Raw genomic sequence first — 18,806 nt, forward strand, 5'->3', positions numbered from 1 at the left:
GATCCAGTCCTACTTGGTCCCTTCTTTTCTTAACACACCAAACTTGCTGAGTGAAATAAGTCGGGCAGAGAAAGACAAATATTGTATGACCTCACTTATGTGTGAGCCTGAAAAAAAACAAAAACAAAAACTCAAAGGGATCAAATTCATGGTTGTAAGTGGTGAGAGTGGAGTGAGGTGGGGAAAGGAAACTGTATGAAGGGTGTCAACGGCACCAACTTTCATTTCTAAGATAAAGTACTGGACTGTAACATACAACACGGTGACCACAGTTCTCACAACTGCATGCAAGAGAGTAAATCCTCATAGTTCTCATCACAAGGGAAAAATAAAAGTCTTTCTCTCTCTTTTTTTTAATCTATATGAGATGATGAATGTTAACTAAACTTATTGTGGTAATCAGTTCATAATATATGTAAATTGAATTATGCTATACACCTTAAACTTACACAGTGCTGTATGTCAATTATACCTCAATAAAATATTTTTCAACAACATCTGTTCTGGCAATAACATGCATAAGACTGAAATAGACTTGTTAATAAAATGAAGAATAAGGAATAGAATGAAGAGAATGAAGAATAACATTGATACAGATTAAGGGAACTCACTAGCAAAGTCTACATGGAACATTTTTTTTTGGAATAGGTAGTGAATTATTCACGGTGTTAGTTTATTGTATGTTTTCCTGAACTAATTTTACACAGAAGATTTATAGCTCTCTTCAATCTATGGATTACTTTATTGCATTCAAATATATCATTTTTATTCTTTCCATTTTACAAAAAAATGGAGGCATTGTCAGGGTGAGTAAGCTCATATCGAGTAAGATATTGCGAAGAGTATTGAGAAAGATGATTAAATAAGGTCTGAAATTCATGTATGATACTCTTTCATTTTCTGATATTGTCAAGAAAGTTACCTTTCAAAATGAGTAGGTGTGTTCCCATCAATAGACATCTTTAATTAAAATGTAGCCTCTTAAATAGGAAGAAAAGAAAAGAAAAAAGACACTCATGCAGGAGATGTTTAAGTCAAAGATATAATTCAAGATGGATGTGAAATGTGCATTCTAATCAAAGTGTAATAATAAGACTGAAATAAGATTAAATTGCAATCAAAAGGAATTAAGTGCGGATGTTTAAACATATTGAAGTCAATATGTCTTGACTTTGTTATATCTGTATCATTTTCAAGAGTATTATTTGCATCTAATTGTGGGAATCAAATTGTTACCCAAAATTCAAATAATTACAATTTCAAGAATCCTTTTATATTGACATGCCTTCTACATTGCAATGACTATCTAAGCAACTGTCTTGTTACGTGGTGGATAAATGCATTCCCAAATATGAATTTCGGAGAAATGTAAAAATAATACAGAAACTATGAATAGTATCTGATATTATTTGCTAAGGCTAGTGATAATTCAGGGCTTATTTTTCTAATAATAATTATCATTAAGGTTTATATGTTTTCATTTAACAGTCCTGAATAAATGTTTTTCAAGGATGATTATTTTCCTTTACCCCCTCATTTTCTCTGTAATAGTGATATTACAATAATGTTACAACAACTTACCTAATTCCCCAATTTTGAGGCTTATATTTTTTAGTGTAACATTATTTACACTTTCTTAGCTTGAAAAGACATTAGAGATTAGTTAAATTCAACAATTAAGAGCCAAATCCTAATATTAACTTTGGTTCTATTGCCAGAATAATTAATGCTTGCCTTGACTTGTCAGGGTCTACTATCCTTCAAAGTCAAACACTATAAAGATAGCAATAGTCTGTCACTCATTAACACCTCTGAAAACTATAGTGCACTATGTATGCTTGTATTCACTTCACGGTACTAGCTTGAATGAATTCCTAAGTTTGCTCATTATTATTATGATTAGTAATTTAGCATTTCATTTTACAATCAGTGAGATGGCAATCAGTGGAATCAGGGTCTGGTGAACAAATTAAACCCTGGTGTTTCTCCTGTATGGTCTTAGATGTCATAGGACCTCTAATGTGGAAAGGTCGTCTCCTCAGCATGTTCATTACAGCTACCCCATCAATGGTACACAGTGGTTGCAAAGAGTATAATACTTAAATACTCAAAATCTATAAAAGGTAAGAGAGTTGTGCTCATTCTGCCTTTTGAGTAACTAAATTCACCCACCAGTAATAAGTATTTTGCATCTCAAGAATGCATTTTAGGAGCACTTTGGTGGCTCAGTTGCTTGAGTGACCGACTCTCGGTTTCAGCTCAGGTCATGATCCCGAAATTGTGGGATCCAGTCTCGTGTCCAGCTGTGCACTGGAATTGGAACCTGCTAGAAATTGTCTCTCCCTCTCCCTCTGCCCCTTTCCTGCTCATGCTCTCTCTCTAAAATTAAAAAAAAATGTGCATTTTACAGCAATGAGAAGAAAAATAACCTTATTTATAATCAATAAGTAACAAGCTATAAGTGAGTATGTATATATTCATATATGGCTTATACATACTAATGTGCATACGTGTGTATGTGTATGACCGGTACTTGTCTACACATATATACAAATATAAAGATGCATATACATGCCTATACATACACAAATAGATTCATAGATTGAGATCTGTGTGTATATACATCTATAAACATGTATGAAATGAATATTTTAAAATAAATGACTGAAATACTGAATATCCATATGGAAAAAATGCATCTTGATCCCTATCTTGTAACATAAACAAAGGTATATAGACAGATTATCTATCTAAACATTATTTATAAACGTGAATGTTAATAAACCTCTAGAAGAAAATATAGAAGAATATTTCTATGATTGTTAGGTAGGGAAAGAATACTTAAGGGGAACCCAAAAGCACTATTATTTCAAAAAGATAAATTGTACTTTATAAAAATGAAGAATCCTTGTACCTCCAAAGATACCCTCAAGAGAGCAAGTAAGCAAACCACCTTTTGGAGAAAAAAATTGTATCCTCCACAAGGCATGTTTGAATCAACAAGTAAATAAGAGAAAATCCAAGACATAAATTTCTCAGGCTTAAACAGGTACTGCATGAAAGATGATATACAAAGTGTAAGTAAACAGGATAATCTCCTTTACCACGTTCATCACCAGATAAATGCAAATTGACACAATGTGCTACCACTATACCCCCCACAGAAGAACTGGAATGAAGAGATGATAGCATATGGTACTAAAAACAAAGAACTAAAGCACTCCCATACACTGCTGGTAAGATCACAATTTCATAGAAGTATCTGAGAAAATTGTTCGGCAGCAGGTACTAATGCGGAAAATACATTTCTCACAGCCCGACAATTCCCCTTTGGGAATATACTCAATAGCAGTATGTACATAAGTTTACTGAAGGCCTACACAAGGAGGTTCACAGAAGCACAATTTATACATACACTAAGATCAACTCAAATAGCCATCTACAAAGGAATGTAAAAACAAACGTTGCTATAGTCATCCAGTGAAATACTATAGAGCGATGCAAATGAATGAACGACCTACTGTCAAACAGAACAAACTGCAAAAATTTCCAAACAGATGTTGAGTGGAAGAAACGTGACACAAAGAAAGGAGATGTTTTATGATTTGTTACATAAAGTTCAAAACAGGAAGGGGAAAAACTAATCAATGATAACAGAAGTCAGCACAGTGGTTACTTTGGGGGCATTTGGCTTTTTTTTTTAAAGTTTATTTATTTTTGAGACAGAGAGAGACAGAGCATGAACGGGGGAGGGTCAGAGAGAGGGAGACACAGAATCTGAAACAGGCTCCAGGCTCTGAGCTGTCAGCACAGAGCCCGACGCAGGGCTTGAACTCACAAACTGTGAAATCATGACCTGAGCCAAAGTCAGCCGCTTAACCAACTGAGCCACCCAGGCGCCCCAAGGGGGCATTTGGCTTTGAGACAGGCATGAGAAGAGATCTCTGTGGTGGTGGCAAAGTTTTACTTCTGAAACTGGATTATGGTTACATATTTGTGATTGTACCATGAAAATTAGTCAAGGTGCAAACTCCATAGTTTTCCTAAAAAATCGTTTAACTCTAATAAAAATTTTTCAAAAATCTGTTGTATATTTTCTTAAGGAATCAGTTGCTCATAGCACATTTATAGTAAGTTTGGTCCTCAGAAAGAAATCTTCTCTCTTTCAGATGAATGATCTAATTATAAAGAAAGTTTGAATTTAATTTCACTGTAAAACATCAATAACACAATGTCCACGATTTTCATTTACCTAGTTAACTAAAGGTTGGCCATCAAAATGTTCATTATTCTAGGCTTCTGATACCTTTCTCTGGCCTAGATGATTCTAGAAACCTTTTTCTAAACAAACACTGACTTTTTAGTCAATTCGTTTCATGTTTTATTTTATTTTGGAATCATGTATCTTGTTGCATTTATTATATCATTATACTAATAGTAGGTATTTATTGCAGGCAATTCTGGAAATAAAGAACGGCATAAACATAAATGTCATATATTAATCTATTATATCTATCTCACAATTTAACATTTATATATAATACAAAAATACATTTATGTGCAAACATAAAGAGAGTAATAAAAATGAAAGTATACTCAAGGTATCGTGTCACCTGTTTTATTTACTTAAATTTTTTTTAACATTTATTCATTTTTGAGAGACAGAGAATGAACGGGGGAGGGTGAGAGAGAGAGGGAGACACGGAATCCGAAGCAAGCTCCAGGCTCTGAGCTGTCAGCACAGAGCCCGACACGGGGCGTGAACTCACGGACTGTGAGATCACGCACTGAGCTGAAGTCGGACGCTCAACTGACTGAGCCACCCGGGTGCCCCTATTTAAATTATATTGAGAATATTTCTCCCTATCATTATTTCCTAAGCCTGATGTTTGCCAGCTGTTTACAATAATCTCAACTGAATAGAGTAAGAATGATTTATATAACTATCATTGTTGCATATTTACACCATTTCTGAGGTAAAATCTCCCAATTTTCTTTCCTTCTCAGATTCCTTTGCAGGTAACTTTTCACCTCCTCATCTTCTTCAGGTGTGAAAGCCAAGGCTCAGACTTTGGATTTCTCCTGATTTCAAATATAGTCATATTTTATACTGCTTCTCTGTTTTCTTATTTCTACCTCACGACTGGTTGAGCAGGAGTGATTCAAATTAAGGGCTCTTCTTGAAATATCAATTATAGGAAAAGTCTATAAATAATTGTGCTACAATATTATGATCTCTTTCTGTTTCTCCTCTTCTCCCACAGACAAACAGTTAGGTTTTGTTTTTTTTTTTTTCCTGGCACATTTATCTTTGTAATTTTTAAATTATTACCTCATTGCTTCAATTGCTGTGTTTCTTATGTTTAATATTTAATAGTGAAGTCAGCCGATACAATTTTAATTTTTTTAAATACCACATTTTCCAAAAAAAAAAAATCACATTATCACCTGGAGATTTATTTCAACAAGTTCTAAAAGATTAGAATTTTTATAAAGTTATAAATTCATTTACAGAGAAATGCCTTTGAATCTGTCAGGGTTATAAGAGGAAGAAGATGGAATACTTAAAGCAGGATGTTGTGAAGAATTTTTACATATTAAGGATAACATACGGAAGGGCGCATGCTTGGAAATGGTAGTAGGAAGGCTTTTCCACCCTCAGGCCACAGAAGAGACGTGAGCAGATCTCCGAAAAGGGAGCCCGGTAGGTTGATGCGGTACCTTAACACACAGCGGCATCCAGTTAGGGTTCCAGCCAGCTTAAGGTGAGTATGCTGACAACGGGCAAGTCAATAACCACGAAGATTCTCCTTCCCCTGCCAGTCTCCTGCCAGCTCTCTTCACTGGCTAAACCCAACCAGAAATCACTGGACAAGAAAGCCCCCTGGATGCATTCCATATGCTGGTTACCCTCATAATGGACAAGAGGCAAAAGGAAGGGGACGCCTGGGTGGCTCAGTCTGTTAAGTGTCTGACTTCGGCTCAGGTCATGATCTCATAGTTCATGAGTTGGAGCCCCACATCTCTGTGCTGACAGCTCAGAATCTGGAGCCTGATTCATATTCTCTGTCTCTCTCTCTCTCTCTCTCTCTCTCTCTCTCTCTTTCTCTATCTCTCTCAAAAATAAATAAACATTAAAAAAATTTAAAAAAGAGCCAAGAGGAAGGTGGATCTGACAGGGCAGACACAAAACAGACATGGCTTTTTTTTTGGAAATACAATTAATACAATGAATATCATTTGTTTAATCATATAGACAAATATATAATCTGGTCTCTTTATATATCTGGTCTCTAATACAAAAGTTTAGAAAAGTTTAATAGTCATCATGTCTTTCTTCAACAATTTTCTTGCAAATTTACCTCAATGTAATTATATTTGTGATATGTTTGTGAATATTAATACACTCTATCTGGCAATTAATGAAAAAAGATATACTAAATTTGTTTGTGGACATCCTATTGAAATCTCATGCAAATTTCGAGGTTTTTGTTTATTTTTGTTTTCAGGTGATTTTTCTTTGTTATTTAATGCAGTGGGTGACTATTCTTTTTAATTGGACACTTGAGCCCTTCTAGGGTTATTTACCTTTTTAAATAACTGCCCAGGGGCTCCTGGGTGGCTCAGTAGGTTCACAATTGGACTCTTAATATCGGCTCAGGTCATGATCCCAAGTTCCTGGGATCGAGCCCCATGTTGCCTGCTGAAGATTCTCTCTCTCTCTGCCCCTGTCCCATGCTCATGCATTGTCTCTTTAAAAGAATAAAAAACAATTCCATAAAAAACTGGACAAGGTTGTTTTTTAGAAGGACTAAAACTGGTATCTCCTACTCCCCCAACTTGCTGATATTATTTATTTTTCTTTTTAATAAATTTCTATGCAACTGCTTTTCTCATTCCTTTGCTCTAATTAGGTAATTATTTTTTCTCGAACACAGAATTTTACATAAAGATTTTTTTAAAGGTTTTTTTTTTTAATTTTTTTATTTTTTTTATTTTTGAGACAGAGAGAGACAGAGCATGAATGGGGGAGGGTCAGAGAGAGAGGGAGACACAGAATCTGAAGCAGGCTCCAGGCTCTGAGCTGTCAGCACAGAGCCCGACGTGGGGCTCAGACTCACAGACCGTGAGATCATGACCTGAGCCGAAGTCGGACTGAGCCACCCAGGCGCCCCAGAGATTTTTAATTATTGGTAACAAAGTATTGGTATCATCATTTTAAAAATAAGATGAATATCTTCTGTACCTATGATAATACTAACATTATGTTCCCAAATGTTTTTGTTCTCTTATTTTTTCATTCTATACTGTTCTGACATTTGAGTGTATACTTTTAGTCATTTTAGAAACAGATTTGTAATTAATATATAGTGCTTCTAATTTTATTCTTAATAATGTATTAATTTCAGCTAAAATTCTCACTAAATACTTTATAACATTGTTTTAGGTGTTTTGCTGTTCCAGTTTTAAAAGTCTTAGTTGGATTTTTCTTTTATGACCATTCATTTTCCCTCATAATCTAATAACTCAAGACTCATACGCATTTCTATTAACGGTTATGCTCACACTACATACATTTTAAGTTAGTATTCTTTTTCCTCTGATTTCTAAATTTTGATACATGGTAATGCTGATTGTGGTGATAGAAGTCCTGTTTTCTGTTAAAATTAATTTATAAATTTTGTTTTATTTATATCACATGGTCAGTGAACAAGTCTACATGATTTTTCCTAAATAAATTATATGAAAGCATAATTCATAGTCTAAGATATTTCATTTTTCCATCCAGTGATTGAAAATGAATATGCATTCTCAGAATTGAAATATGATTTTTAGCTATAGTGTTATTTATTTAAAAAAATTTTTTTAAACGTTTATTTATTTTTGAGACAGAGAGAGACAGAGCATGAACAGGGGAGGGGCACAGAGAGAGGGAGACACAGAATCTGAAACAGGCTCCAGGCTCTGAGCCGTCAGCACAGCGCCCGACGCGGGGCTCGAGTTCACGGAACGTGAGATCATGACCTGAGCCGAAGTCGGACGGCCAACTGACTGAGCCACCCGGGCGCCCTGCTATAGTGTTATTTAGATCCCCTACATATTGTACTTTAATTACCTAACTCATAACTGATTTATTTTTTTATTTTAATTTTTTTTTTAACGTTTATTCATTTTTGAGACAGAGAGAGACAGAGCATGAACGGGGGAGGGTCAGAGAGAGGGAGACACAGAATCTGAAACAGGCTCCAGGCTCTGAGCTGTCAGCACAGAGCCTGATGTGGGGCTCGAACTCACGGACAGCAAGATCGTGACCTGAGCCAAAGTCGGACGCTCAACCGAGGGAGCCACCCAGGCGCCCCTCATAACTGATTTAAAGAAAATATTAGCACTGTGTAATAAAGTTTCACTTTCATATTTTTTGTAAATTTGTCTTTTATTTCTTAGAGGTTTTTGTTCACTATGATCACACAATACATAAAAAATTGGTGCTGTGTATTTTATTTTGGTGAATGTTACATATCTTCAATAAAGAACGAAACTCATTTTGTGGCTTTCTGTGTTCCTTATTTATATGTTGCCAAACCTTCTTTCTTTTTACCTGCATTTTCTTGGCGTCCTTCAAATATCCTTTGCTTTAACTTATGAGTCACATATTTTGAAATTTGTTTCCTATCATCAACAAATAGTTGTACCTTTTTCATCTCCTAATTAAAAAAAAAAAAAAAAAAAAAACTAAAGTGAGATTTTTGCTTATCAAGGTAAGAAATTAAATATCTAGGTCAAGACTGGAGATTGAAGTATGGTTACCAAAACTTCCCCCTAAATTCTCTGAAACACCAGGTTAAACTAATAAAAAATAGTATAAGAAAATTAATATATCCATAATGATGACAGAGCATGCTAAATTATGTCATTGATGGAAATGAAAATGATAGAAAATTTTAGTTGAGATTTGACTGAAAAACAAAGTAGAGAGGGTGAACCTATCACCAAACATTATAAAATTAGAGCCACCTTTGGACATCATTCTTCGCACTCAAGAGACAGAAAAACTCCCCATGCCATCACAGACTAAAATGAGCAGAAATAATTGTGGGAACCTAACTGCTCCTTAGGTTATTAATTATATAGTACATGAGTGTAGAAGAGTTTCTCCTTCCCTGAATTTTGAGAACCTGCCTTTAGAAAGATTTGCTACTAAAATGAAGCCCTCAACTCTAATTCAGGATAATTTCATCGAAAGCCAAAAAGAATAATGACTGCTAATGATTTTGCATTGCTTATGTAGTTTCAGGCACTATGCTTAAAAGCTTTACATAATGAGGAATCCCAGAGGTTAGAAAAGAGAAAGTAGACAGATGTGAACACACACACCTTGCGTCAGTTGAACAGCATATTCAGAATTAATGCTTAGGTTACATATTGGCAAAATACATCTACAACTTATACAACAGGATATGGATTTATAACCATAATTTAAAATGAATTCCTATACACTGATAAAGAAAAGCCATCATCCCCAAATAAACTATAAGTAGGAACAAAGTAGGAATACAAATGGCTAATAAACTCATGAAAGTTGATTAATCTCACCACGATCAGAACACTAGAGAACAAAACCACGTGCCATTTTCACCAAATAAGACTGGCCACATTTTTAAAGCTTGATAATGCCTAGGAATAGAGATAACCTAGTAGGTAACTTTTTCCACTGGTGGTAAGAAGACGGATTCCTGTTCTAGTCGTTACTTTGGGTAAAATGGATACATTTATATATACAAACTATGTTTATGCCATAGGAAACAAAGCAGTAGACACAAATTTCCATTTAGGTTAGGCTTTTCTTAATTTACCCATCCAAAACCCAAATACTACACTGATAGCTTCAGTGATTTTTAAAAAGACTTAAAACTCATTCAAGTTTTTTTTGTTTTGTTTTGTTTTGTTTTGTTTTTAATCACCATGGACCAGAAAAAGAACAGAACGACCTAGCAGTACCAAGACTGATTCCACAGCCTGCTGAGACCTGGCCCCATTGGATGGCAGAGGTGGCTGGGAGGCAATTCTAGATCAAAAATGGAAAACGAAATCCAAAACCACCCTACGTGGGCTCAACTGGGTGGCAGAGATAGAGGTGACATTCAAATTCTTTCTTTTCCTTTTTTTTCCTTCAAAAGAAAATTGTGATGGGGGTGCCTGGGTGCTTCAGTGGGTTGGGCAACCAACTCTTGACTTCGCTCAGGTCATGATCTCAAGGTTCCTGAGTTCAGGTCCTGAGGTGAGAGCCTGTGTGGTGCCTGATCGGGAATCTCTGTCTCCCCCTCTCTCTGCTCCTCCCCTCCTCTGTGCTCCTCCCTCCCTCACTCTCTCTCTCTCTTTCTCTCTCTCAAAAATAAATAAATAAACATTTAAAAAAAAGAAGGGGCACCTGGGTAGCTCAGTCAGTTAAGCTTGTGACTTCAGCCCAGGTCATGATCTCACAGTTCGTGGGTTCAAGCCCCATGCCGAGCTCTGTGTTGATAGCTCAGAGCCTGGAGCCTGGTTCAGATTCTGTGTCTCCCTCTCTCTCTGCCCCTCCCCTGCTTGCACTCTTTGTCTCTCTGTCTCTCTGTCTCTCAAAAATAAACATCAAAAAAAAAAAAAAGAAAGAAAAAGAAAAAAGAAAAAAAGAAAGAAAGAAAGAAAGAAAGAAGGAAAAGAAAAAGAAAAAGAAAATCATGATGTTCTCACAAAAAGTAGTTTTTAATTGTGACTCAAGAACGTATTTGACTTGTCATGTTATGTAACCTGTCTGTAACTTTGACTCTCAGCTCCCACCTTTTTTAAACTTGGCTTTATACAACACTAACCACACCAAGTTTTTCTATAGAAAAACTCAGATGTCAGGGAAGGTGTCTATTCCAGAACCATCCATCACAGAGTGGGCACAGCATATAGATTGATTGTAATCATCAACCTGAATGGAAACAGACAAGAAGCCTAGTGATTTTGAGGTTTTGTATTTTGTTTTTAATTGGTTCATAGACATATGATATAATCACAGATTCCTAAACAAAATATTTGGATAGATAATATATAGATATAGATATAGATATACAAATATACATAATCCTTTAACACTTAATATGCTTCCATTAACATAATTCCAATTCCAGTAATATGGCAAACTACAAATCTGAAAATATTTAGTACCACAAAAATCCAAATTCCTGAAATTCTGAGCTGATAAGAAAGTAAGAGAACTCCCTCCTTTGGGGGGCGGGGGGAAGGCACTCTCAAGGAAGCCAGAAATCAAGTTCAATAATTCAGTACATTTAGTCTCTCAAAACCAGTTGAATTACATTTGGATTGTTAAATAAAGAACACTCCGCTAAAGGGTGTTAGACAAATATGATGGAATAATTAAAACTGAATTTTTATTTAAGAAGCTTAGTAGTTGTACTGTAAAAAATATTCTAGGTGGTTACCGTTTTTCACAATTTTATATATCAGAAAGTCAGCAATTTTTGCTGTTTTTGAAAGGAGACTCAAACAAATTATTGTACCGCCACACCAGGCATCTTATCATGTGCGTATTTATAACAACAGTAATTACCATATAAGCAGAAGTGATAGGAGTAACAGTATAGATACGTTATACTATGCTGCAGTTATAAGTAATTCCAAAATTGAAGTGTCATAAGTGACTCCATACAAGATCTAGATGTCAGGGCGCCTGGGTGGCTCAGTCAGCTAAGCATCGGACTTTTGGCTCAGGTTATGATGTCATGGTTTAAGAGTTCTTGCCCCGTGTCGGGCCCTGTGCTGACAGCTCAGAGCTTTGGAGCCTGCTTCACATTCTGGGTCTCCCTCTCTCTCTCTCTCTGCCCCTCCCCTGGTTTCTCTCTTTCTCTCTCTCTCTCTTTCTCTCTCTCTCTCAAAAATAAATAAAAACATTAAAAAAAAAAAGATCTATATGTCTATCTCTGGTTAGCATAGGACTTCTGCTCATTTAGGGATGTCCCAGGCAGTAGAATGGAGTTAGAATACCAAAATCAAAGCAGTGTCCATCTGTTTTCAATCTCAACTTCCTCCTATGTACAACAGTGGGAACACCTCATTTACCTTCTTCCTGAAATTGTCAAAATCTTAGTGCAGTAATATATGAGAAACCATTTTATAAACTGTAAACCACTATTTTAATGGTAAAGTATAATTGAAAAATAGACAATTTCAAGTTTATGCTCTATTCCTAGGACACTGAAGACACATTTCTTTATAGATCAAAACTCAAAAATGGAAGCTTGAAAACATGTTTCTTCTCAAAGGAATAGAACACTGACTCCTGAAGGAAGATACATACCTTGGCTTTCCAAGTAACATTTTTTTACCATTTTATTAGTTTTCTGTGAATTTTTGTACAGTTCCCGTAAATAGTTTTGCGTAACGTTATTACAGTGTAATTTTCAGAGCACACCGTGAGAGCATGTGAACCAGTGGAAAAAAACACAACAATCGTAGTGTAAGTATGTAATACGTTTTCTGGAAAAATTTGTTTTTAATTTTTCCACATGAACTCGACATGTTCACGTTTTGCCTAAATGTTTCCATATTCTTTAGCTGGTCTTAACATGTCCCATAAAGTTTATTTCTAGTGAAGAGGGAACTTCAAATCCAGTAATGAATTGGGAAGTGATGGGCGTTTCTATTTAATAATGCTCATAATGAGCTCTGTCACTGAGTCTGAAATGTCCAACTAAATGTGACCCACACCATTTTTCTTAGAAAAAGAAACCAGCGGGGCGCCTGGGTGGCGCAGTCGGTTAAGCGTCCGACTTCAGCCAGGTCACGATCTTGCGGTCCGTGAGTTCGAGCCCCGCGTCAGGCTCTGGGCTGATGGCTCGGAGCCTGGAGCCTGTTTCCGATACTGTGTCTCCCTCTCTCTCTGCCCCTCCCCCGTTCATGCTCTGTCTCTCTCTGTCCCCAAAATAAATAAAAAACGTTGAAAAAAAAATTAAAAAAAAAAGAAAAAAAAACCAGCTGGACATGATATGGACTATCATTTAAAGTGACTCTCCTGTCTCACCCTCTCAGTACTTTCCTGCTTCACCTAAATTAAGAACCTTGTTGCCTCCCACCTTATGTTTACATATCAAATTTTTTCTAAAGGGTCTCCTGAGTTGTAGACGAAGCCTTTCAAAAATACCATAATGCTGCTGTGGGAGGGATTCTACAGGCTCAACTGAAATGCCTTTAGGATTACAAGGGACTGAGGTCAAGGTCACACCATACTTATACAGGCAGGAGGTACACTTCCATTTTTATTATGGATAATATATGTCTTTAACAAAGGTTTCGGCTAGATGAAAACCATCTCTCTCTAAATAAATGCGTCATACACAGGCATTCATTATCTTAGGTCAAATGAGCATTAATATTTTATTAGTGTATTTTAGTAAGTGAATGATGACTGTCTAATACCATCATTCATTGAACTAGCTTAGATAAGAACAAAATAAATCCCCCCAAATAAATGAATAAAGATAGCCCCCTTAAAATTAAAGAAGAAACAAAACAGAAAACAGATACAAGATATATTTAGAAAATTAATACAAGAGCTATTTTTAAGTACAGATTAAAAAAATACTAAGCCAACTTTAACTTTTTAAAATATTTTATATAAAGAATAATAATAATAAATAGCACAAACAGAATAATGAAAGAGGAAAGAACTTCAATTCTAGATGCAATTTTTAAAAACCAGTATTCCTGAGCCCCTGGGTGGCTCAACGGGTTAAATTTTTGATTTTGGCTCAGGTCATGATATCACAGTTCATGAGTTTGAGCCTCCATCAGGCTCTCTGCTCTCAATGCAGAGCCCGCTTCAGATGCTCTGTCTCCCTGTCTCTCTGTCCCTCGCCTACTCATTCTCTCTTCCTCTCTCTCTGTCTGTCAAAAATAAGTAAACATTAAGAGAAATAAAAAATAAAGTTTAATTAAAAAATAAAAAGGTGTAATCATACATTACATACAAGTATGTAACAACATATTAAATTTTAGATTAAAAGTATTTTCTTTGAAATATGTTATCAAGTGGTACTAAAAGATATACAGAAAAATTGAATAGATCAATAACTAGAAAATATATTCTAAGAGTGATTAAACACCTATATATACCTAAAAGCAAACTCAGAGATTTTTATCTACCTACATAAAACACCTTTCATAAAAAAGATAAATCTTATGACAGTGAAGCTGTTCCAAACATAGAGTGAGATGGATGTGAAAACTAAGGAAATCATAGTTATAAAACTACTCCAGACTAGTATTACCTATCAGTCTTAATAGTGAAATTTCAAATGAAAATGGAGAAAACCAAATAGGAAAGTATTAAAATGATCAAAAATATTTTATTCTAAGCATTCAATGGTAGTTTAGTTTTACAGAAAACACTACTCAATCCATAATTATAGAAATTTATACAAGTCTACAAACCTGAGTGAGAAACAAGAAGAAAATGAGATCCATGAGTATTAGATACTGAGATTATCATTTCAGATAATATATTAAATATGCATAAAATGATTGAGAAATACAAAGGGAAGTAGAAACCATAAGGAAGAATATTTGTGAAAAAATCAGAATTAGATTTCGACAATTAAAATTATTCCAAAAGAAATAAAAATACAATAATTGAATTTTAAAATCCCATTCTTTTTTTTAAAATGGTAGGGTAGAAATAGCCAAAAAGAAACCGGTGATATTTAATATACACCTAAAGATATTTACTCAAATAAATAGACAACTATATAGAAAATATGTCAGACTTGCTTTTCTGCTTAGATATTTACAGAGTGGGAAAATGCATCCAACCATAAAAGTCAGACAAACTGCAAATTCATAACCGGTCATGAATCCACGGAGAACTGAGATTATGAGACAACCAAATCACCACATTCGCCTAAGGAGAGAGAGGTATGCTGTGGACAGATGGAACAGAAGCACTTGAGTTTTCTTGAGCAGACACAGTGAGGTACTAGTCCCAAGAACCAAGCTAGAATATGTGGCCCATTGCTGGAGGCTGAGTGCATGAGAAGAAAGGCAGAGAACAGAAAGATTCTGAGGACCACAAATACTAGGAGGGTGGTTTGTAACCATTTGAAGAGTTGTTCTTCACAAATCCTACCTTGCACACATACAGAGGCCTGGTAAGAGTACTTGCAAGGATTTGCTTGTAGCCCACGTCTTGGGCAAGATAGGAACAGTCATTGTGGGAGCATCACAAAACTATCCAATCTACCTCTTCTGTCTTCGTGTATTAGTTCACTCATGCTGCAACAACAAAATACCATAGACTGGATGGCATAAACAATATAAATTCACTTTCTCACAGCTCTTGAGGCTGGAAGTCCAAGACTATGGTGTGGATACAGCAGGTTTCATTCTGAAGCCTTCCTCCTTGACTTGCAGATGGCCAACTTCTCACTGTGTCTCCACATGACCGCTCCTCTGAGCATGCACAGAGAGCTCACTGGTATTTCTTCCTCTTATAAAGACACCAGTCCTGGTAGGATTAAGGCCCCACCTTTACAACCTCTTATAAACTTAACTATTTCTAAAGGTCCTAACTCCAAGTATAGTAACTTTGGGGGTTAGGGCTTCAAACTAGGGAGAAGGGGAGAGACAAGACACAACTTAGTCTCTAACACTCTCCTATGAAACAAGTCTCAATGGATGGGGGAAGGGACAAGAAGCCCTGTCACTTTTAGGGCACCTTGAAAACTGATGGTGGCTGAGAGAAGTGAATAAAATAAGCCTGTCCATCATTAGTGGTAGGGCAGAGGTTCCTGCTGGGACCAAAAAATTACCATCTGCAGGAAGGGCAGGAACACTTGAGAAAACTGTGTCCTAAGGACCCGTGGCCAAGCAACCTGACTCAAACAGGCTTAACCAGTGGCTTAATCAGAACAATAGATTACACCTTCCAAACCTTCACTACCAAGCTAATCGATTGTCAGTAAAGGGCACAGTGGGATACCACCGTGATATCTGTAAGGGGCTGTCTCTCACTGAAGTTCAGTGAGAAAGGAAGACCTAAATGTGAGTTCACAGAAAATACTGAGAAAAACATCTAGTAAACCAACCTTCACACTAAATATATGGTATCACTAAAGTAATTTGAAGACTGTAGTTCACTGGGGGTAATCCTAGTGACAACAAGTTTGGAGCCAAGCTCAGCTGTTGACTACATTAACACAAACTGCCATATTGCGCGCCTTGCAGAAAGAAAGGCATGCCAATTTCCAAGAATAAAAATTGTGTATTTTAGTCTGTACTGTCTTACAGTACAGAACAAGCTTTCAGAAAACATTACGAAGCATGAGAAAAGACAATCAAATACAACACACCTCCAAAAGAGAAAACAATCAACAGAATCAAGCTGAGATATGACACACATGTTGGCATTATAGGGTAGGAAATTTAAAATCCTCTGGTTAATATGCAAAGACCCTAATGGAAAAATCATGCAAAATCATTTGAGTAATTTCAACAGAGATGCACACTATAAGAATAGAATGCTAGAAATGATAACAGTGATAGAGATAAAAAATTCAAAATAAAATAAAGACAGACTCTTTGGGAGACACGTATAAAGGAGGAAAGAATCAGTGAACTTGAGAATTTCTACCAACTCAGGTTGGTAGAAATTATTCTGACACCTAAAAGAAAAAAAAAGTAAAACAGATGAATAAAACAGAGCAACCAAGTACGTGGGACAAATAATCTAATAAATGATCTAATCTACACATTATAGGAATTCAGGAAAGAGAAGACAGAATGGTATAAAATAAAGCAAAACAATAAGTCTGATGGGATGGTTAGAAAATAGCTAACAAGATTGAAGATTTCAATCCAAACATTTCAATAATAACATTAAACGTGAATGGTGTAAATGCAAATTCAAACCTGTAACTGTCCAATGGGATAAAAAAGCAAGACCCAAGTATATGTTGTTTATAAGAAACTCTGTTTAAATATGAAGCCAAACATGAGTTAAAAGTGAAAAGGTGGAAAAGCATACAGGAGGCAAACACTAACCTGAAGAAATTTTAGTTACTTAATATCAGATAAACTACATTTCAAAATAAGGGATATTATCACTGATAAAGAAGGGCATTGCATAATGAGAAGCAGATCAATTCTCCAATAAAACATTAACATCCTAAATTTGTATGCGTCTGACATCGAAGTTTCAAAATATATGAGACAAAGACTAACAGTACTGAAAGGATAAACAGATAACTCCATAATTATGACAGAATTCAGACTCCTCTCTCAATCACTGATAGAAGGAGTAGGCAGAAAATTTGTCTGGATATTGGAAGACCTGAACAACACTGTCAACAAATTGTCCTAACTGATATTTACAGAACAGTCAATAAGAGTAGAATATGCATATTTTTCAAGCACATGGAACATCCAACAAGTGTGACTGTATTCTAGTCCATAAAACAAACCTTGTGGAGTATGTATATAATATATACACATACTATATATATATAACATATATAGCTGTGTTATTGGATCATAAAGGAAATTAGTAATCAATAGTGGAAAGATATTTGGGAACTTGAAAGTAATTGGAATGAATAAAACATTCTAAATAACCCATGTGTTAAAGATAAAAGAAAATTAAAATGTTTTTTACTAAGTTCAATTTAAAACATAATATATCAAATTTGTGAGATAACGTTAAAGCAGTGCAGGAGAGAAGTTTTTAGCCTAATGCTAAAATTTAAAAAATGAAAAAAAAAGTCTTTTTTAAATTAATACTCCAAGTTTACACCTTAAGAAACTAGAAAAAGAACAAATTAAAAGCAAAGGAAACAGAAAGAAAATAAAAACACCAATGAATGAAATGAAATGAAATGAAATGAAAAATAGGAAACAACAGAAAAAAGTTGAAACTTAATGTTGACTCTTTGAGAATATCAGTAAGTTTAATCAACCTCTACTCAGAGTTCCAAGGAAAATGATTGAAAAAACAAGTTAACAACATCATGAATGAAAGAGAAGACAACAGTAGAAATTCAGCAGATACTAATTGAATAATAAAGAAATCTACAATTTTAAGTCCATACATTCACAATTTTAGTTGAAAAGGACCAATATGTTGAAAGACAAACCACCAAAACTTACACAAGAAAAAAGATTTATGTGAAAAGTTCTTTATCTACTGAAGAAATAGAACTCTTACTCAAATACCTTCCAAAAAAGAAAACTTTAGATGTATTCCTTGGTGAATTCTACCAAGCATTTAAGAAGAAATAATATCAATTCTACAAAACACTTTCTAGTATCTAGAAGAGGAGAAAACACGTCCAACTCAGTTTATGAGGCCAACGCTACATTAACAAACCAGACATTCAAAAAACTAAAATTGTAGACCAATATCCCTCATGAATGTAGATAAAAATCCATCAGCAAAATGCTAGCAAATTGAATCTACCAATACATACAAAGAGTAATGCATCACAATCTAATGGGCTTTTCCTAGGAAAGCAAGGTTGGTTCAACATGGAATATCAAAGGATGTAATTTACCATAATAACAGATGAAAGAAAGGAAGAAAGGAAGAAAGAAAGAAAAAGAGTAACACATGATCTTGTCAATAATGCAGAAAAATCATTTGACATAACTCAGCATTCATTCAGGCAACCACTGTAAGAAATAAATCTCCTTCATTTGAACAAAAATGACATCTACAAAAAGCATACTTTAATATTCACTCCAGTGTGCAGATTCTCATAGCCCTGCTCAAATAC

General features: G+C 35.2%; 1 long non-coding RNA gene across 2 annotated transcripts in view; it reads right to left on the reverse strand.

Moving 5' to 3' along the window:
• LOC144616008 (uncharacterized) overlaps positions 1–18,806 on the reverse strand; it is a 46,556-nt gene that overhangs the window by 11,474 nt on the left and 16,276 nt on the right. Inside the window, exon 3 of one of the 2 annotated variants that reach the window (XR_013554848.1) lies at positions 13,763–13,925. The exons of the other annotated variant lie outside the window; for it this stretch is intronic. This is a non-coding gene — a long non-coding RNA (uncharacterized LOC144616008). Of the gene's footprint in view, positions 1–13,762; positions 13,926–18,806 lie in introns of those variants that run through there. 2 annotated transcript variants of the gene reach the window in all.

The sequence above is a fragment of the Panthera onca genome, chromosome B1 (assembly GCF_046562875.1).
Source record: "Panthera onca isolate mPanOnc1 chromosome B1, mPanOnc1 haplotype 2, whole genome shotgun sequence".
NCBI classification, from domain to species: domain Eukaryota; kingdom Metazoa; phylum Chordata; class Mammalia; order Carnivora; family Felidae; genus Panthera; species Panthera onca.